The sequence below is a fragment of the Macadamia integrifolia genome, chromosome 5 (genome assembly GCF_013358625.1).
Source record: "Macadamia integrifolia cultivar HAES 741 chromosome 5, SCU_Mint_v3, whole genome shotgun sequence".
Taxonomy (NCBI): domain Eukaryota; kingdom Viridiplantae; phylum Streptophyta; class Magnoliopsida; order Proteales; family Proteaceae; genus Macadamia; species Macadamia integrifolia.
In genome coordinates, this window is record NC_056561.1 from 31,989,367 (window position 1) to 32,011,871 (window position 22,505).

Below are 22,505 nucleotides of genomic sequence, written 5' to 3' on the forward strand. Positions count from 1 at the left end.
ATGGATTTCCCAAAATTTGGATATACTTGGATTCATTATTTCAACTCGATTCAATATATTTAGAAGTTCAAGAGAGCTCTCTAAAATGCATTTTGGCATCTGCATCAGATTCTCTCCCTTGCCACCAAATTTCAAGAGGTGCCTTTTAACTTTGTGTATAGAGAGAGATAGATTTGCAGGCTTATTTATCTAGGAGCTAGTTATATTTTGGTGAAGCTATAGTTCCGAGATATTTATCTAGGGGCTAGTCATATTTTGGTGAAACTATAGTTCCCTGAGATATTTATCTAGGAGCTAGTCATATTTTGGTGAAACTATAGTTCCCTGAGATATTTATCTAGGAGCTAGTCATATTTTGGTGAAACTAGAGTTCTAGCAACAAACTCTAGTACATGAACACTAATTTGCTTCTGTCATAGTAGTTCAATAATGTTAGATTGATGAGGGCTGAGGCGTGGTATCAGTCTCTCTTCTTAAGATCTTAGTTGCCTCCTATTGCTACACAAAAAGGGTTCTTCCAAATCAATTCCAATATACAATTCAATGACTCAAGTATGCCCTACCACTGCTCAATTTTTTATTTTTTTTAAAGCAATTTATTGTACTCAACTATGGGGTCACATTGGATCACAAAGAGTGGTGCTCGATCAATAGAACAATGGAGAGACTATCAAAAGCAAAGAAAATGACAAAGCAAACACTAGAGTACACCAAAATATGACTAGCTCCTAGATAAGTATCTCAGGGAACTATAGTACATGAACACTAATTTGCTTCTGTCATAGTAGTTCAATAATGTTAGATTGATGACGGCTGAGGCGTGATATCAGTCTCTCTTCTTAAGATCTTAGTTGCCTCCTATTGGTACACAAAAAGGGTTCTTCCAAATCAATTCCAATATACAATTCAATGATTCAAGTATGCCCTGCCACTGCTCAATTCTTCTTTTTTTTTTTAAGCGATTTATTGTACTCAACTATTGGGTCACATTGGATCACAAAGAGTGGTGCTCGATCAATAGAACAATGGAGAGACTATCAAAAGAAAAGAAAATGACAAAGCAAACACTTGATCAAAGAAAGAGAGAGCAAAGAGAACAAGAGAGACCTTACCAAAAAAAAAAAGAGAGCAAGAGAGAAATTCAAAAGATATTTCTAACAACTAAATTGGTCCTCCATTTATAATAGAGGGAAGGTGCTATCCAAAATACGCCTAGGGAGGTGACTCCTACTATAATATTTTATAACTTGGTTGTGGTCGGTCGACCAGCTCCTCCCAATCGTAAAATGGTCATATCGATTGAAGACTGTTACTTTTGGGAAATATTGATCAAGACAAGAAAGGATATGTTGCTCATTCGATCACTTGGTCATACAGGTGAACATCCAATACTTGTCCTTTTTTGCTTTCAAATATATCCCTCTTTATCCATATAATGACAGAAAATGAGACAAATGTTGGATACTCACTCATACAATCAGATGATTGTACAAACAATGGGTCCAACCTCGATCGAGACATGCCAATCAACTGGGTGGTCTATCACCTACCAAGCCCAGTTGACGGGGAGATAGAAAATATGCATGTAAAGAAAAACATACATATGCCTTAATTATGGGGATTGAAACCAAAACAAAGCTAGAGCTGTTGGAATCTTTAAATCCATTTTATACCTTTAAAATATAGTATTTCTTTTCTTTTTAATTATATATACAAGGCAAAAGGTTTAAATAAAGACGTATTCATACACAATTGTGCCTCCAATCGATGAATATGTGAGAGAGATGATCCATGATGCACAAGGTTTCTGTCACTGTAGGGTCTAAAGAGGGTCCTATGCAGTTTTAAACCCTGCTTCACAAGAGGCTATTTCGTAACTTAAACCAATAACCATTAGGTCATAATGCAGCAACCTTATCATGTGCTGAGATCTGTTCTTTATATATAAGATGGGAAAAAGAATGTACTCCCTTGTTTCTCGACCCTCATGCGAGCAAGGAGGCACACATCGACATCAGCAGGGGTGGGGCGTCATATCGTCGCCCCATGTCTGGGCGTTGGGGCCGCGACCAGGCAAAGAATAAACTCAGAATCTTGAAGTGTTGAATGTGTAGTTCATGGACCCAACCTTACACGCCCCATAGCTAATCTCCCAAGTTGGCAATTTGCTTTGACATTTGTTAAACTAAAAGCTTAGCTAAAAGGTTGATAGGTTAAAGCGTTAAAGAGGGTTTTATCAACATTATTCAACGGTTTAAACCACTACTAGTGGTGAGACAACTAATAAATTAAATTAAATGGTTTGGGAAGATACTGAATCAAACCCATTACTTTTAAGTTTCCATTCGTATCTCAGGTAGCTGACAGCCACTTCTCATAGTAATGATGATCGCCAGAGAACTTTGTAGGGCAAACAAGTCTCAGTGTAGGACCCCTGGAAAGAATCTTAAGGCCTATTGAGGAATAGAAACCACCAAAACTGAGGCACCACCACCACCACTACCTATCTCTCTCCCTATAATTCAGTCCCCCTCATCTGTAAGTGGAACCAAAAATAACTTAACTTGTGGGGTCCTCATTAAGCTTTCAGTCGGTGGGTGGAAAAATAAGGAAGGTTAGAAGCTTCATTGTTTGTAAGTGGGTAAGTGTAACAAAGAGAGAAAAGTATTGGGAGCTTTTGGTATCTTCGAAAAAAACTTACTTTGATATAGTCTCACCTTTTTTCCATTTATTTCTACTTCTATTTCTATTTCTATATCCAAAGGAGAAAGTGGAAAGAAAGCTGGATTCACTCAAGTAATGTTTAACTTTCTTAGGGGTCAAATATAAAGTCATTGGGGTAAGGTTAAGTGGGTTATTATCGAAACTTAAAGGCAGACAACTATAAGCATAATATCTTGTTTTCCATTAACAAAACAAAACCCTAATTCTAACTTTTCCCAATTCCTAAACCCTACTCTAGGGAAAGTCCAAATACAGACCTTTGCCTCTCTCTCTCTCTCTCCCCCATGTGCATTCTGTAATAAAGGAAAATGATTAGATGTGGATGAGATGGTTACTAGGTTGATAAACTTTGATAACCATAGTGTGTCCATTTGTGTTTGGAGTATTTGGACACTACCCTCTCTGATACAAGGAATATACAGATTGTGAACCCCTTTTGGGAAGAACTGACCCCTCTCTCTCTCTCTTACTTACTATGAGTACCAACCACAGTAACTAGCCTGCCTGACTACCCACCCATGTCTTTTACCAAACCCAAGAATGCTTTTCATCTCTCTCTCATATATACACGTATATTACTGATATAAACAGTCACAAACAGCCTTTTTCGAATATTAAAGTGATAATAGAATTAGAGAGAGAAAAGGGGAAGTTTTTCTTTTGGGAAGAAGAGCACGAAAAAGATCGCGTCATGGGTTTCATGATAATTCTCTCTTCTCCATGTGGAGACTGGAGAGAGCTATCATCAATAATCCTTCTGAGACAAAGAGAGAGATAGAAGAGAGAGAGAGAGATGATAGCACTCAATACCTTGGATTTTCTTCCTTGTTTCAACGCCAACACCCAACAGCAATCATCATGTCCTCTCCCCTTCTTCTTCTCCTCCTCCTCCTCTCATCATCAACCCCTCCCCCCCGTGACTCGCCATCATCATTACTTCCTCTTTTATCATCCACCATCAAAACCATCATCGTCAACGCGTCCCTGATAACAACAAAGGCAAGGAAGAGAAGATCTAAAGAGGAAGAGGAAGAGGAAGATGAAGATGGAGATGGGTTATTCACTGAAGAAGAAGAACAAACCCTCTCCCCTCTCAGCCTCTTCTGAATGAAAAGGGTTCACCTCTCTTCTCTCTCAAAGGTCTCTCACCTTCTTCTCTTCTTTTCTTTCTTGGGGAATCAAGCGTCAAGGTCCGATAATTTGCTAGATCAAGCAAATCACACAAGTTAATTACTTTGGGAGCTGTACTAGTTATGGGTTTCTTTTGTTAGAGTTTTTTTTTTTGTCTTGGATTAATCTTTCATGAACTTGGGTATCTAGCTCTCCATTAGGTCACTGAAGATCACAAGAAGAAAACATTTATTTGTGGTATGGTATGGTTTATTGATATGTCATGTGTTTAATATTACTACTTCAACATGGTTAGTTTGGTTTTTATTGGTTGTTTGCTTGGATACTCTTTATGTTTTGGTGCAAGTTTCTGATAAATCTTGGAAAGACAAAAAGAATGAAAACAAAAAGCTTCAACTTACTAGAAAAGGCTTTACTTGGACTTCTCATGAAGAGATGAGAAACTTCAATTCTCTCTCCACCATATCTATCTTCATGAGGTAAGGTACTTCTCTTGGATTAGGGTTTGAGGTTCTTACTTCTCTTTATATTTACTTTTCTCATAAAATCTATGTTTAATTACACTGTAAGTTTTATGCTCTCCTAGCTAGCTTGGTTCTTCATTTGCACATAGAACACATCAGCACATGGGATAGATGGACATGCATATAAAGCATGATAATTTTGTGCAGGTTCACAAGGTTACCCATGAATCTTGACATCGATGCATGCATACCACATGTCCTTGTTATCACTTATATTTCTATCTATCCGCATGCGTCTCTGATAATATATGTTTACATGGGCATAAACATGAGGATCTGCAAAGTATAATCTCTAGTACAGTGCACAGAAAGGTTTCTTAGATAATTATCTTGCATCTGCCCTAAAAGCTGTGTTTAATATTCTGTTCTGAGAGAGAAAAATAAAATAAAATAAAGCTGATATCTGCTTTTGGATTTCGAATTTCTCCTCCTGTTAACTCTAATTGTATTTGTTTTGCTGATCCAAAATAAAATAACTACTTATGGTATGGTTGAGGAATATCCCATTCCAATTTTTGATAAATCAATTCTATTTTCTTTTAAATAACTTTTTAGAACTACAATCATAAATCCTCAAAGTGTATTCCTCTATGTAAAGGGTTTCTGCTGGTACACCATTATCCTTGGTAAACATAATGAGCTGCCTTATCATTACACATCTACGCTAGATAAGTTGTAAAGGGCTCTGGTGTTCCCCATTTGAAATTTCATGTAATGATGTCTTTTGTAGCTTAAAGCAGAGAGGGACCATCCCCCAATCTGCCATTGTAATCGATTTTGGGGTTGGGGTTGGGGGTTTTTTTTTTCGGGGGTGGGGGGACTCTGTGCAAGTGTTTAGATAGGTGTGTGATTGAAATAATATCAGTGTAGTTTCCTGTGAAACTTTCTAGCCCATAGTTTTGCCCCTCTTAAAGCCTAATCATCTTCCCATGCAGTGACCTTCTCTTCACATGGGATCTCATCGTCCATGAAGTATCATCATAAGTCAAAGTCAAGTTTGATACTCATGAATACTTGGATCCCATGTGGGGAGGATAACTCCTCTCCCCATGTGGGGAGCTGATCCGGACTTGCTTGGAGTCTAGAACTCTAGATCTCTATTACTTTGCAATTAACATGTGAATCCACTTTAATATGATAATACATAATGTTTGCATCAAAGGAATGGATAAAATCCTGTGTTCAGTGATGAACTATGTAGATACCTAAGTAGGACTGTTTCTTCTTATTATTATTTTTTTCTTTGTAACACCTAACAGTTAATGTTGTATGACTTGGGCATGCCATTGGGAATTCAATTGAAAGTTGAGAAATTAAATAGGGAGGGGTTGGATTCTCATAAATATGTGTAAATAGCTGTAGGCTAGGAATTTTAACTTTTTTTAGTTTTTATTGAGAACATTTTGCTTTTGAATTGAAACCCATAGGGATGCCAAGTACTATGGCCATACATAATCTTTAATGGTGGATCAGACTTACATTGTGGATTTGTGGATTTATAACCCTTTGACCTTGCAAAGTCATATTAATCCTTTAATTGCGACATGAAGTGAAATACAAAAATTAAAGTATAGTTTTGAACTTCTTTTGCTCTGTTGGAATTGTGAGATTTTTTTGGATTCCTTCCTCAGATATTTACATAGATTTACAGTATATGTTCATGTACTTGGCCAAGGATTATGAAATTTTTTTTATAGATTAATATTCATTAAAAAAAAAAATGGTCCATGTATATTGGAAGTTTCTGTATATAATAACCCATGAAAATCAATTCAAGATAATTTAAGCATTTTTTCTATGGAAAATTAAATAGAACTTGATTCTCTACTATTGCTCTTTACAAAACAAAATGTTTCCAAATATTCTTCTGTGCCTCAATGGATCCAAGTATGATGCATTATTATTTTTCTAATTTAAATTATAATGGATATTTTCTTTTGAGCTATTTGACATTTTATTGGATCCAGATTCTCTCAAGTGCTCCTAGTGCATCCAACGGATGGGGTGCTTGCCCAGCTGTTGCCAGCCATACGATGCGCACTTGGGTACTAGAGAGGATCCGGTTCGATTTTGTCAACTATGTTTGGGAAGTTGAGTTGAGTGTTTGCAACATAGCTAGTAGTTATGTTTCTTGGAGGTGTTTTTAAGAATTTTGTATAGGCCTACTTCTCTTCTCCCATGGTGAAGAGAGAATCTCTTTAACCATGGATATGACCCTCTAATTGGGTTCCGGAAGGGTATTTTTGATCTCATAAAATAATGGTAAAATAATGGGTGGGAGTAAATGAATTTTTTTTTTTCTTTTTGGTGCAAGTTGGACCCCCACTATGGTGGTCTGGAGGGGAAGTGGGTGCCCCAGTGGGCCCAATGGGTAAGGATTAGGAGGGGATTGATGTTGCCATGCAACATCAGTGCACTTACAAGGGAAGTTGATGCACTTGATCAATCCCTGAGCTTAAGTGAGCAGTGCCAAACTGCTAACCTATTGCCCAGGTGAGAGTAAATGATGACTTTCATCTTTCATGGAGTCCAATATTCATTGGGTCAAGTCACCTATTGATAAAAGGGGGCAGTGCCAAACTGCTAACCTATCGCCCAGGTGAGAGTAAATGATGACTTTCACCTTTCATGGAGTCCAGTATTCACTGGGTCAAATCAGCTATTGATAAATATTTTATTTTATTTTTTTGTGGTACGAAGCAATGGTAAAGATATAGTCATGGGTGATGGACAGCTTAATCCATTTTTGTTCTTGTCAAGTGAATAATCGATCAATTGCATGAGGACAATACATCATAACATTCTATAATAACTATGGAAGAACCTATAACTATTTGAACATGTTAGAAGGAAATCTTAGGGTAGACTAACTAATTAGCAATTTTTTTTTATCAAAACATCTATTATCTATTGAAATTTTTATTATTTGATCTTAGTGGGAGGGCATCTAGGATAATTCAAATAATTGAGGTATATCATCCAAATTGGTAAATACTTTACTACAACAGATAAACTTATTATATCTAAGAAAAATTATGGAAGAAATTTTTATTATTTTTAAGAGAATAGTAACTAGTTCAAAATAAGGATAAGTTATTGTTATAAACTATTTAATTTCACATAATAAATCTCAATCATGTGTCAATAATATGGCTTGTTACCATCATGATGTTCCTGGTTGCCTTTGTTTTACTTGAAATGTCCCCAATGAAGGTACTCAAGAGGTTTTTTTTTTTTTAAAAGAAGGAAATTGGGAATGGTAGGCTTAGAATGATGGAACTGTTGATTGTAGATTCCATCACCAAAAATAGAAAAATCCAAATGCCTGCCTCTTGTGTTTTGCAAATATAGAGCCATAGACAATACAACATATATAATCATGTTGGCACATATGTATCAAGCTAGCTAACATTCTCAATGATTCTTTTAAGTTGTCAAAAACTTTTGTCTACTAATAATCCAATTAGGGCCTCATGTTGAGATTCATCTATAAACATATGTAAACATACACATAATTATTTATGCGCATTTATGTAAAAAATCCTCTTATAGTTAGAAATAGTAAGATTATTTCAAAAAAAAAAAAAAAATTAATTAGTTTTAAGAGGGCCTATCATATACAAGTGTATTTTCCTTAATATTGAAATTATGCAAAACCAAGGTTACAACATGAAAAACAAATAAGATAATTCAATTATTATGTTAACCCAAGTAAGATTGGGTGGGTTAGAAGAAGTTATTATTATTGTCTCCTGTTCCAATTTCATATTATGTTAGGTTTCATGCCTACCATTCTTCTATCAGTAAGATTTTGTTGGGTTCAACGAAATTTATTAGTAAGTTTTATAAGCTTTTTTCCTGAAAAGATTTCATATCACTTCAATAACATTTGTGAGATGCATGTAGAGATGCAACCCTAAAATGATGCAAAAAAAATAAAAATCACAAACAAATAATCACACAATTACGAGCACAAAGATTTAAGTGTGGCTCGATAAGATTTTTTACGGCCATGATGAGATGGCTTATTATCAATGGTCACTCGACCTCACATCTATCTCAAATTGATTACAAAGAAAGAATCATTGCTATTAAAATTTCTAGTACGTTTAAGGAAAGAATTTTACTTGTAGTTAATATATAGGAGATTTTTTTTTTTTTCGCTATGCTATCTTATTGAGCGCTAATGGCCAAGGGCCACCTACTCTACATACTCAAATATGACCCTAGTCAATTCCACAACCTCTTTCCTTGGGCATCGGCTCTTCAAGCCGAAGCTTTTACCACTAGGCTGAGCTAGTGCTCATAGGAGATCCTACATGTATTTTAAATGTTCTCGATGTTCCACATCATCGATAGACATATACCTTGGCACTTCTTAGGCCTTGGGATCTCTGCAAAAACGAGTCAGTGGGATGCAACATCAGCCAGACCGATAGGCAGTTTTAGAACCATGGCAATCTGAGAAGGGAGGTGGGATAAGAGATTATCCTATTTCCCACAACCATTCTAACTCATCAGGTCTGAGCCAATATCATGCATGCGGGGCCTTCATCTAATAAGGAAAAAAAAAGCTGTCTGGGAGCATGACTCCACAGCCTTCTCATTGGCCTCCACCCTGGTGTAGGAGCTGCACTCTTCGGCAGAAAACTCTCCATTTAATAAAAAAATACACAAATAAAGATGGAGAAAGAATTTCCAACAGATCAGGCAGAGCGTGAGAATACATATACCAACGGAGGCGACTGGTGCAAGGGTTTCTAGCATTGATTCAGAGAGAGAGAGAGGAAGGGAAAATGGTTTCCAGCAAAAGGAACGAGAAAGTGTTTCCACTGACAGAGCCAGAGATAGAAAAGCGCAGGATTTGATAAAGTTTTTTCCTTTCTTTAAAAACGAACATTTTTTTAAAACTCAAACCAATAGGTGTCTTTGGTCTAACCTGGATGTGTTGAAAGGGACTCCCGCATGTGCGAGATTAGCCGGTGGGAGGAGACAAAAATTACGCAATCTTATCTCAAAAATGTCGAGAGGCTATTTCGACCATCTCTTCTTTCTTCTATCAAAAGAGGGAAAAAAAATAAGTATCTTTAGAATTTGTCACATTTTTTTAAATATCTTTTGTCTTATTCTCAAAAAAAAATTAAATTAAGGGTATAGAAAGGGTTTTCAATAATAATTTGAAGGGAGAAAGATCCCCATCAGTCTGGGGTTGCCTACGTCCAAACATAAGTGAATGCAAAAAGACCATGCTACTTCCTCATCACCTCGTGCGCTAAAGATGCTTACACTCACTCTCTTATTGGCTCCACATGTTGTTGTTATCTACATCAGATTGGCAAGGTTCTTTTTTCCTAATTTGAAAGCGATTTATTAAGTCATCCATTATTCAAAATTGTCATTTACCTTTTAAAAAAACCCAAAGATATCATTGTGGACACTTTTTTAATACATATGTAAAATGACAATGTTTATCTTTTTTGAAAAAAACTATGTTATATCAAAAAAAAATAAAAAGTCTAAAAGCATGGCTTACGCTAGTGCTCCCATGTGTCTATCCCTCTCCTCATATTAATATATTCTTCAGCCCCTTATTTTAAGGAGAGATATGCACTCCAATGCTACCGGATGGAGAACCACTTCCCTATAAATTATTTAACACCTTCAGGGATACAAACTGTCAATAAGAAAATCTCTTGTAAATAAGTTACTTTTTTTTTTTTTTACCTCCAGAAATATACATTAAAAAATATATTGTTGAATGATACGTGACTGTACGTGCAAATACATATATTATGTGTATTTTACTATGGGTAAGATCCCCTCGTGAAGGTGCAGCATCCAACGTTCCCCTCTCCCAATACATTATTATATAAGGCGGAAGAGGAAGTAGAGGAAATAAATTATGGGGCATTATAAATTATTTGAGCATATAGTTTCCACTTCTAAGGTTGAGCTGATTATACAGATCATATCAGGTATTTGGATACGTAATAAGCTAAACCACTAAAATGTCTTGGTGGATCAGACACCATCAACCCTTTGCCTCTTTCACCTAATCAAGAAATTCTGGTAGGCACGGAAAAGACTATTTGACCTTTTCACGCAGGGAGGTTCCATTCTACTCTTTTGTTTCAAAGATTAATAAATAAGAGAAGGGCCATACTATGTCCATCAAATTAGACAATCAACCTTTGGCTTTTGTTGTTCCTTCTGTAATGCAAGATTTCTGTGAGGAGCAGAAAACCCTAGTGAGAAGCTAGGTGAGGCTGGTGTAAGACTAGCAAGGCTTGAGTGGGAAGCTCTAGTCACAGCCTCCTTTATCCCTAACATCTTCTTCTAAATCAATCACTAGTTTGAGGTTTGTTCAAGTCAATCTATGATAGAACTTAGAAGGTTAGCTGGAGATATAACCGGTTGTGCATCCATCTCTTATTCAATCTGAAGTTTGCTGTTGACTATTGCAACACTACGGCACTCCTATTTGACCTTCCTTTGCTGCAACCTTCAAGGGGCTATAACTCTACATCTAACCCCTGATAACATGAGATATTTTGGGGTTCTTACCTAGTGACCAGACTCTTCTATTGATCAAAACTTGGACCTGATCACATCTGCGGAATGGTAGTTGCTAGTTCTGAAATTTTAGTTTCAATTCTCAATCGTCAACCAAAATCCACTTATCCAACCGTTGGATCACCATTAGCTTTTGAAGGAATGAACTCCTAGTACCCTAAACTCGACCAGAATTTTGGGACTGAACTGAGTTCCAGATCGGAAATTTTTCATTTTCTCCTCTAATGGTTGTTTCTAACACCCTGTGATTCTGCCTGTTGAGAGGATTCTAAAACAAGCTGTTGCAGCTGTTCAGCTCAAGTTAGGATCCATCAGAAGCACATCCCACTTACTGCTGCATGTCAAAATATCATCACCAGCACTTCTAGACTCCCTCCCCCCAGAAAAGAATGCTCCCTCTCTGCAAAATAAGCTTTCTGAGATTGCTGGTTTGGGCCATACCTCATCACAGAACAATGCGTCCTACATCTCGAACCAAACTAGGAGATACAATGTCAACTCCTGATGATTTTCATGCGCACATACACTTTAATCTAAAAGCTAGTATGTTCACCCTTTTGCCATCAGCAGCAGGAAGCAAGTCTCTGCAGAATCTTGTAATGGCCGTTGGAAATGATAATTAAAATACAGTATAGTTGGCCGTTTATACTGTTTAACACATTTACAAAGAGTTTATCATTCTTTCTGTCAAGAAATCTACAAATACTGCAGTGCACATCCATCTGTGGTCAACAAACTTGCTTTCCTTTGACAATGGACAGAATATGAGTTCAACCATCTTAGGAATCAAGAAGCCTTCATGTAGGGTATCTTTCAACGAGGCTCATGGCTGAGTATCAAAGAATCCACGAATTCTTGCAAAACAAACATTTGAATAATGCAAACATCATTGATCAAACAGTAGGGATATTTATGAACACAGCCCAGAGGCATACAATGGGGTTTCACTTTCATTAGTCAAATGGAAATTCTCATAGGCACATTTCTTTATATAGCAAGTAAAAATCCCAATTTGAGGCCTTACTAGTCAAAGCAATAAAGTTTCTGATTAAAGAAAGACAATCTTCGTTGGAAGGTTAATGTGCACTAAAACTGTTCGATGCATAGTTGTCACAGCGTCTAGGCGACCCAAGGCGTTGGAGGAGGCCTGGAAATCAAGGCGACACCAAGAAGGCAACTAGGGGGCGCCGAGGCGATGCCTAGGTGCTCAAGGCAGTATTCTTAAGGGACACCTGGACATCTAGGCGACACCTTGATAACAATGGTGCAATGACAAACACAAAAAAAGAGAATGGTTGAGGACAAACACTAATAATCAAAACCTCAGCCGAACATATTCAAAAGAATGAGGCATGAGGGTAACAAACCTTGCAAAAAATATAAGAAATGAATATATAATCCAAAATTAATCAAAATCATCATGGTTATTCAGTATACCAAAACTGTTAAAGCCAAAACCCAAAATTTTATTCATCATTCCAAATGGTAAAGACAATAATCTCCTGTATTTGTCTTGATTCATTGAATATGCCATGGAATAGAAGCCTATATGGTTGTAATCTATCTTTCATATTCTTCTACGCAAGAGTTACTCTCCAGCAGTCCTGTACCCCCCCCCCCCCCCAAAGCCAAAAAAAAAAGAACACGTGGTTAATTACCATATATGGGTTTCATACATGTTGGGCCTTTAATCCCATGTGTTTTGAGTGTAATAGACCATTTTTATGAGTCTAAAAGAGGGGTTCTAAGATTGAGTATGGGATTACTAGTTAGTTTCCTTTTTTCATTAGTTTCCCTTTAAATTGGGTTTAATTTAAGTTATATTGATTTCTTAGGAGTCAAGTTATTAGATGAGTCAAGTCATTAGTAGTTAGTTTCCTTTTTCAATTAGTTTCTAATTTCATTTTTTAGTAACTATTGTATTAGGAGAATATTTGGTTTCCTTTTTTGAGGAACCTTCTATTTTGTAATTCCCTTCCCCTTCAACATTATAAATAAAGAGGAGGAGGCTCCTAAGAAAAGAGATGATTTTGATAAACGAATTAATGGATGCTGCTATTGTCTTCTACATGGAGATTTGTCTTGTGTTTGATCAAGGCTGAAGGAATTGGTGTTTGATCCAGTTGACTCTCTGCGGTGTGAAGCCCGAGTGGATTTCTCTACTGTTCTTCAAATATTTTTCTGGCTTATTTCTTAAGGTCTGCTGCTGCTACACGTTACAGCTATTTTTCCTCACTTTTTCTGCAGATCAGCCAAATCTCTGGTCTGATGACCTCCAAATCAGGTTCGAAACCCCCTCTAATCTGGCCGATGGTATTAATTTGCCCAGATTCCAGATTTGTTTTGACTGATCTGTTTCGATAACTTTTGTTGACTGATAATAGGTTGATACTCCTCTATATCTGATACTGGTTAGCCTTACTTGTTAGTAAAATTCTGTTCTTAGAAATTCCAGAATTCTGTGTTATTTCTGAACTGTTGTCTACTGTGGGTGAATATTGGTTGTTATTTGGTTTATAAGTTCCTGCAGTTTTGGGTCTGGTTTGGTTGTCCAATCTAGTCCAACATTAAGTGAGGTCCTCTTCTACTTTATTATCTTCTTCTTCTTTGCTGTTCAAGGTGTTACAGATCTGTCCTAAGTAAACAGGTATTGAAATCACTTCTTCTCTCAGTTCTGCCCAGAAAATTGCAGGTTCTGTTAGCAAGTTTTAGAACCTGCCTAGACCTAATTCATCATTCCATTAGTCCCTTTATTATCTGCTTCTATTCTGATTTCTGAAACCTTCTAATCTGAGATTGATATTCTTTATCTCAGATCTGATCTCCTCCTTGTTATTAATCTGTTTTGAACTATTCTGGTATTTTATTTGATGTTCTCTGAGAATATCCCGCAACATTGGGACTAGGTTGACAATCCTAGTTCTACATTAAGTCAGAGTAGGAAATGGTTCAGATTTGAAAATACATCATACCAGTCTCTCTTTCATTCCTACTTCATCAACTAAATTACTTCTTCAAGATATTCAGTAGGTACCTTTGATCACTTGTAATCTTTTGCCTGTTTCACAATTTACGAAAGATAACAATGCGCTTTTTTATTCCATCCTACTACTTTGTGTGAGGGCTCACACCACGCGCGCAGGGGTGTGGGGTGGTTGGGGTGGGGTGGAGCCATCTTCTACAAGGGAGAACTAAGGATGGGCTCTACCAATGTCCTAAATCAAAAGTGGTAGTACTGGGAATAAAAGCTCTCCAAGTGCTTTAGTTAGAGAATGCAAATCTCTTCATCAATTGCATAATAGATTGGAGCACCCAGCTCTCAGAGTGGTTTGCCATATCCTCTCCATTGCAGCTACCTATCATCTATCAAAAGAATTTTTCTATTTGCAGTGCCTGTCAGCAATGAAAGAGTCACAAGCTCCCTTTCAATGGTCAGAATCCAAATCGAATGGTCCTCTTGATTTAATATTCTCAGATGTTTGCCCCCCCCCCCCATTCAATCAACTGATGGACATCACTATTATGTGCATTTTCTTGATGATTATAGTGAGTACATGTGGATTTTTCCAACTACTCATAAATCTGAGGTCTTCAGGATTTTTAAAAAATTCAAAGCTCTAGTTGAAAACTTATTTGAACAGAAAATTAAGCGTCTTCAAAGTGACTGAGGTAGTGAATATCACTGTTTCTCTAGTTTTTGGAGACAGATGGCATAGAACATCGACTCTCATGCCCACACACCCATGATCAAAATGGATCGGCTGAAAGACGACACCGTCACATAGTAGAAACAGGTCTTGCTCTCATGACACATGCTCATGTTCCCCAGCACCACTGTCATCATGCTGTCGAAACCGCAGTATTTCTCAAAAATCGACTGCCCATGCCTATTTTATGCACTCTCTCCCATTACCAACTGTTTGGCAAACAACCAGAGTACAGTCAAATAAGAGTTTTTGGCAGTGCGTGTAACCCATTACCGTGTGCATTCAATCAACATAAAATGGACTACTGGCTGGAAATGCATACCTTTCTTGGCTACAGTTCCCATCACAAAGGCTACAAGTACCTCGACAATCACACCAACAAAATCATTAATTCCCACCATGTTACTTTTATGAAGACATATTCCCATTTCTGCAAACCACCAACACTGTCCAAATTACACCACTCTCTTCTCTATAGTCTATACTAGGTCCACCACCAATAGCCTCTTGGCCTCTACCATTCAGTCCCATGCCTGGAACATCTCTACAAGGTCCAACCCTCAACCAACCCCAACCACCATGACTAATTTATATGGTGCACCAAGTCTCTCCTACTGTCACAACCTAACAAAGTGCTGTATCCTAATTACCCGATCCACCTCCTATCAATTTGGAATCAACAAACCTTTGCCTAATCCATGTGCCCTGCCACCCCGCCATCTTATGATCACTGGAAAGCTAGGATGGCACCCTATGTCCTAAGGCACTCACCACTACCAAACATCATCCTTTACCCGAGGATCATACTGAGTTAGATTACACTAACCGAGAACCTGCCAACTTCACCATAGACAACTGCCCCCACCCCTAATTGAAAATGGGTGTTTTGCATTAAAATAGAAAGCGGATGGCACGATGGAACAATACAAGGCATGCCGTGTCGCAAAGGCCTATAACCAACAAGATGGTCTTGACGACACTAAAACTTCTAGTCCCATGATCAAACCCACTTCAATTCAATTGGTGCTTTCCATTGCCATCTCTCATGGTTGGCCTATTCGACAACTAGACGTCCAAAATGCTTTCCTCCATGGTCTCTTAATGAAGAAATGTATATGGCTCAACCGTCAAGTTTTATAGATTCTCAACTACCCTACATGTCTGCAAGCTACACAAGTCAACTTATGGCTTAAAACAGGCACCCCAGGCTTGGTTTGACATATTAATCACATTTCTCTTGGAAAATGAGTTATTGGGTCCAAAACAAACACATCTTTATTCACCTACAACATATAAGGTATCAAAATTTACATGCGCATATATGTAGGCAATAACCAAAATACATGCAGATTCATAGAAACAATGGCCACTACCTTTCCTATCAAGGATTTAGGTCCACTCCACTTCTTCCTTAGAATCAATGACCTTCCAATGCATCATGGTTTGACTTTTTTTTCTCAACAACAATATGTACTAGATTTCCTTGATAGGAAAAAAATGACAAGTTGCGAGCCGATTTCCAAGCCAATGTCCACCTCTGTCCATCTATGCAAATTTTCTAGCACACTATGGAAGATCAAACACTATACCGCAAACAGTCGCGTTTCTACAGTATGCTACCTTGATACGTTCTGACATCACCTTCACCGTTGTAGCCATCAGAAATCTATACCGTTTTGCTATGAGGTAACCTAAGGACAAAGATATGAAGATGATGCAAGACAAAGGTCGGAGTTGGCTCCGAAGAGGACTCTCTCATAGCTAAGTAATAATCCCGTACAACAACAGTTAAAATTATTGGTATTGAAAAGAGAAGTTAGACAAGAGAAAGTAATAAAGAATTGAAACCCCTAAGTTGTGCCCCACATTTCCTATTTATAAGAAAGGGGTGATGTAACCCTAATCCCCATAGGGGTGTAAAAGATCATTGTTTCCTTCATTAAGAATAAGTTTTACGAGGAAAGTCTTGAGTTCGTTATGTGGCGTAGAGTCCACCTCCTAAAGGAATATTATGATAGCAACTAAATTTTGTTTTAACAAAATCTCCTACCACATGTCGGCCACCCATTGGTGGGTGGGTTTTATACATATCATATGCCCCTACTCCTTCGGGTTTGGATGGGACTGAGGGAGTAAAAGGTTTTTACTTCTGCTCAGTTCGATGCTCGAGTGAGGTCTTAAAGTTATGATCTTGAGCACCACCTAAATCATCGATGCTCGGTCTTGAGATGTCTAAGCCGAGGGCACGAGGTTTGGTTATTGCTTCAATCTTTGTCTCCTAGCCATCTTCCACCCATCATTAATTGCTTGAAATGACATATTTCTTCTTTTTTTCAATATCTCCTCTGTGATGTCCTTTGAGCAGGATTTTCTTAGGCCTTGAGATTTTGATTTCGAATTTTAAAGTTTGATAATATGAATGGACACTTTCTATGGTGCCACATGGACTATGTTTAGGGAACTGGAAGGTTGCCCTAAAATTGAGAGGTTGCTAGATTCTGGACTGTCGATCTCAGAACATTTGAAAGGGGAAAGCGAAGTCCTTGTTAAGGCATACTTCTTCTCATTCTCAGTCCAAGTCCTCACAACAGCAGTAGGACACCTAAGCTTGACTGAAACAAGAATGTAATACCGCCCTCTAATAGACTTTAGGGCATCCTTGCCAAAAGTGCATACCTCTTTTAAGAGCCCCTATCTTTGAGACCTTTTTGGCCTTAGCTATGGTCTTACTCCAGCATCACCTTGGGTTCATAGTAAGACACCCCCTTCAACAGGGGAAGAGGTGGAACCCCCTGTAAACTCTTGTCCCTCCGAGGACAGAAAGGCTCATAATCCCAGTAGTGGAATACTCATCACTATTGGTACACCGACTATGGGAAGATATTTCAAGAAAGAAGATAGAAGAAGAAAGGAAGACTTACTACTACAAACAAATTGGAAGAGTGACGTGGAAGGCTTAAAAAAACTAGCTAGACTCTATATATATATATACCCACTTTAATGGCCTAGATCTTCCAAGATCAATGGCCCAGAATCTTGCAACCCCTTGATTCTTATGACGGCCTTCGAGTTCCCAAGATAGAGTCCACATAGTGCCATTGTGCCATTGAAAGCCTCCATTTGGAATTTTCGAAAATTGAAATTTAAAATTTGAAATCAAAATCTTGAGGCTTAAGAAAAGTCCATTCAAAGGACTTCACTAAGGAAACCTTGAAAAATGAAGAAACATGTCACTTCAAGTAATTAATGATGGGTAGAAGACAGCTAAACGACAAAAATTGAAGTGACAACTTGAACTGAAATGACAACCCAAACCTCGTGCCTTCAATTCGGACATCCCAAGACCGAACATCAAGGATCAAGGTGGCAATCAAGATCAAAGCTTCAAGACCTCACTAGAGCACAAAGTCGAGCAAGAAGTAAAAGCCTCTTACTCCCTCGGCCCTATCTAGACCCGAGGAGTAGGAAGTATCTTATATGCATAAAACCGACTACCAATAGTTAGCCGACATGTGGCAGGAGATCATGTCAAAACAAAATTCAATTACAACCATATTACTCCTTTGGAACATAAACTCTCTGCCATATAACGAACTCAAGACTCTCCTCGTAAAACTCATTCTTAATGAGGGCAGCAATGATCTTTCACACCCCTAATAGGGATTAGGGATATAGTATCCCCTTCTTAAAAAATAAGCAAGATGGAGCATAAGGTACGGGTTCAATTCTTTATTACATTCTATTGCCTACTACTCTTTTTTATCCCAATACTCTTAATTGTTGTTGCATGGAATTCTAACTTAGGCACCAGAGAGTCCCCATTAGAGCCAGCTCCGACCTCTCTCTTGTCTCATCTTTGTCTCTTGACCTCATAGCAAGATGGTACAAATTTCCAACGGCAACAACAACAAGAAGGTTTGTCAGTTCATGCACCGCCCTACCATGGATCACTAGAAAGTAGTTAAATGGATTCTCCATTATCTGAAAGACACTATCACTCATGGCATGCTCTTTCAACGACCACTATCCATGCAACTTTCCACTTTCTTTGATGCTGATTGGCGGGATGTCCTGATGATTGAAAAATCCACTAGGGGCTATGCAATATTCCATGGACTGAACATAATATGCATGGAGTTCCCGTAAACAGGCTGCAATAACACGCTCAAGCTCATAGTTAGGATATCGGGCACTAGCAAATTCTATTGCCAAACTAACATAGCTTTAGACTCTCATTCAAACAACTCGGCATTTTTCTATCACATGCCCCAATTTTGTGGTGTGACAATATAAGGCCACCTACCTCGAAATTGACTTTCGCTTTGTACAGAGTAGCAAAAGGAGATCTTGATGTGAGGTTCATTTCCACTAAGGACTATATCACAGATATTCTCACAAAAGAGCTTGTAAGCAACAGTTTTCGCTTCTCATAAACAATCTCAAGGTGATGCCATCCCCCTTGATCGTGAGGGGGCATATAAAAGCAGGCACCAACCTATCCGCTGACTGCTCTGAAGACTCTCCACTGACTGATCCAAATCTGGTCCGAGACTCATGCCCAATAATGTCAGCATGGACTGGAGACAAGATGATGTGTGGCTCCCTAAAAGTGTGGATCTGGATTAATTCCGAGCTGTAATCCATATCTAAAAACAGCCACTCGTTCTATTTTTGTAAACTATTTAATTATTCTTTCCTTGTACAATTGTAACAGCTCCATAATGCTCTCTCTTCTCCCTCTTCCTAAGAAAGCATGTGTTGATGGAAAATACAATGAGAAATTTCCATGTGTGGACGTAGGTTACAAAACCCAAACACATTAAACTATTGCAGCCTCTCTCCTTTTCTGTTAGTAAGACTGAAAAGGCACAATAATCAGGAAGAAAGCTAAAACCCTGTTTCTAGAGATAATTTGCACTTTTTTGGTTCTCTGCATTGAAGATAAGGCTGATAAGCTACAAATATATCATCCCTGGTCTACAAGGTAGGGATAACCAGGATTCAAAGTTGAGGAATACCTTTGTCAGGAAGAAAGATAAAAATGACTGTCCATGAAACAATACTCAGTAAGCAAATTAAATACCACAAACAAGATGATCAATGCACGGATTAACATTATGTAAGAAAATTAATAAGCTTAAAAAGAATCCGCTTAAATATTTGGGTGGACAATCAAATTTCCAAACTGAAGATGAATAGAGAGAAGGAAAAGTTATCAGTTTCCTGGGAAGCATAATGATAACCCTGGATCACAGGATGCAAGTAACCAGCCACTCTATATACCTTGATAACAACTGAGGTGACTCCTTTATCAACAGAAATAAGTTCCTGTTCTATGAGCTTACTGCTCTGAGAACTTCCTGATTATGATTCTCAACAGACTTCTCTGAGGGCTCCACTGCAATAGCCAAAGAAGACCATGTTGTAATAGTCAGGCTTAGAAAAATGAAAAAAGAAGTATATATATGACTTCAAACTTGAATCTATTGAAAAAATAATAAGAAGAAGAAGAAAGAGGGTATTGTATCCCAATTATTATTATTATCGAATAAAAAAATAACAGGATATTGTAAAATGCTGTTGTTCTGCCAAATTTACCCTGTCCTATATTATCAAAATTAAAAAAAGAACAAAAAACTTACACAACATAAGGGCATATCCAGTAGGCTTCTTTTGTAAATGATAAGCTCTACACTTTGCCCCATGTGCTTAATGATCAAAACAGCTATGTTATTTTTATAGCACTGTGATACAAGCACCTTAATCTCACACTTAACCTGCATGAGTAATTGTCAAAAACAATGGCACTACAGAACATACAAATCCAACAGCTGTACATGAATGTTTTGTTTCCATTAAATATTGACTTGTGCTAACAATATTTCTGTATGAGGGATGGTTCAACCCTCTCTCTTTCTTGGGTAGTAACTCTGGTGAAGCAAACTGAAGGGAAGGAAACTAAAGTCTTAAGAAGAAATTATACAAACTTTTCTAATCATTACCAACAATAATTGTGTAAACTCAAAAATATTTGGATTTGAATGGAAAATGTGATAGGGCTAAAATCTACTTGAAAAGTTTCATTACTATATTGTGTAAGATTTTTACTTCACTTTTTAATCAAAATATTTGGAATTGAATGGAAAATGTGAGAGGGCTAAAATCTACTTGAAAAGTTTCAATACTATATTGTGTAAGATTTTTAGTTAGTCATACGCATTATTGGAAAATTTTCCTCCTCTTCTTAAAATTAATTTCAGTTACCTATCAACATAATAATAATTAATTAACTAATTCAGTTCCCTTCATTTTTCTTTACTTGTAACTAGACCGAGCTGTGATAAGGTATGGTTTTAAAAGAAAGCGAAATTACCTTCAATTTTCTCCCCACCACACCCCCCCCCCCCCAAAAAAAAAAAAAAGAAAAAGAAAAGAGAATTCTTTCAATTTTTTTTTTCTGCTCTCCACCCCTTCCAGAGCGCCTTTCACGAAGGAGAATGTTATTGAGTCTGCGGAAAACCGCCTCCTTCATCCATTTCACAGATGGCTCATTTGAATGGGTTGAGTGAGTGACTTCAATCAAAACTCACCTATAATTGCATGCTTTAAGTGGTTTTCAAAGATGCAAATGCGTAGTTCAGATGCTTCAATCACCAACAGAAAGTTGAATTTGCAAGGATAACAATTTAGAAAGAGTGTATGCACGTCATTGAGATATATAGCCATCAACTATCAGATTGGAAAACCAATTGAAATCCATCCCTTACTTTTGAAGACTGAATGTTACATGATCCTCGGAATGGGGATAAATTGATGAACTAAATTCGTTTATGCTCCACTCAGAGTTGCCAATCTGATTGATCAAGGACAAACAGATGCAGGTTTGCAATTGTAACAAGTATCAAAGTTATATGGAATAAGCAAAACAGAGAAGTAAACATCCAAAGTTGAATTGGTTTTCTCACATCCAGAAGACAAGTATCATACACAAATTCAACTCGTTCTTACCTTTCGCCCAGATTACATGGCGGTCATGCGAATGATGAAACCACCATTTAGGATTCCCGTTAGAATCGTGAAGTCATCCGAGAGAAGTTTTGTCGCTCAGAATCCCTCGCTTCTTCATGCAAAAACTCAATCGAAACCCCAGAAAGTCCTGCAAATGACCAAGAAACATAGACGAAAAACCAAAAGACACCACAGATAAAAGAAATACGAAGATTGGAAATGGGACGAGGGTGATGGTGTGAGAGCTAGGGGTGTCAACCGGTCGGGCCGGTTCGGTTTCGATCGGGTTTAATCAGGCTTGAAGACTTTCAAAGGCTACACCGTGTCCGCCCATTTAACTAATCGGGCTTAGTTATTGAGGGCATGGTACGCTTTATATTCGGTCGATCGGCCTCGGGCTATAATCGGGCCACCTTAATCGGGCTTTAGTCGGGCCTTAACCAAGCTACGGACATGTTTAATGTTAAACAGCTTTTAATCGGTTTTTAAACGGACCCTCTTTAAAATGTGCTCTTATATTCCGGCCCACTCATGTAAGCCCAAAAAATGACAATTAATCAATAAATGATACCAAATATAACCATTATTTAAAATGTGAACATGTTTTTACTTTTTAGTTTTACTTTTTCATTTTGGGGGTAAAATAGGTATTCTACAATCATTAAAGGGTCAGGCTAGGCCGGTGCACAATAGGCCGGTCTCAGTTGGGTGTTAAATGGTCGGTCTCGGTCGAGTGCCCGGTGGTCCAAGTAGCAAAACCAAGACCGACCGTTTATAAACGGGCCGAGCTCAAGCCCGACACGTTTAATAAACGGTCCGGGTCGGCCCGGTCTATAAA

The 22,505-nt window shown here is 37.8% G+C and overlaps 1 long non-coding RNA gene across 4 annotated transcripts; it reads right to left on the reverse strand.

The window, feature by feature from the left end:
* Positions 1-11,439: 11,439 nt before the first annotated feature.
* Positions 11,440-21,877, reverse strand: LOC122080024. 4 transcript variants are annotated; one of them, XR_006140586.1, is made up of 5 exons: positions 21,668-21,877; positions 21,427-21,512; positions 20,302-20,436; positions 19,943-20,057; positions 11,440-11,806 (listed from the first exon to the last, which is right to left on the reverse strand). It is a non-coding gene; the product is annotated as an uncharacterized LOC122080024 (long non-coding RNA). The 4 variants fall into 4 exon arrangements; XR_006140587.1 differs by having other exon boundaries at positions 11,440-12,203; XR_006140588.1 differs by having other exon boundaries at positions 11,440-12,556.
* Between the last annotated feature and the right edge of the window lie 628 nt (positions 21,878-22,505).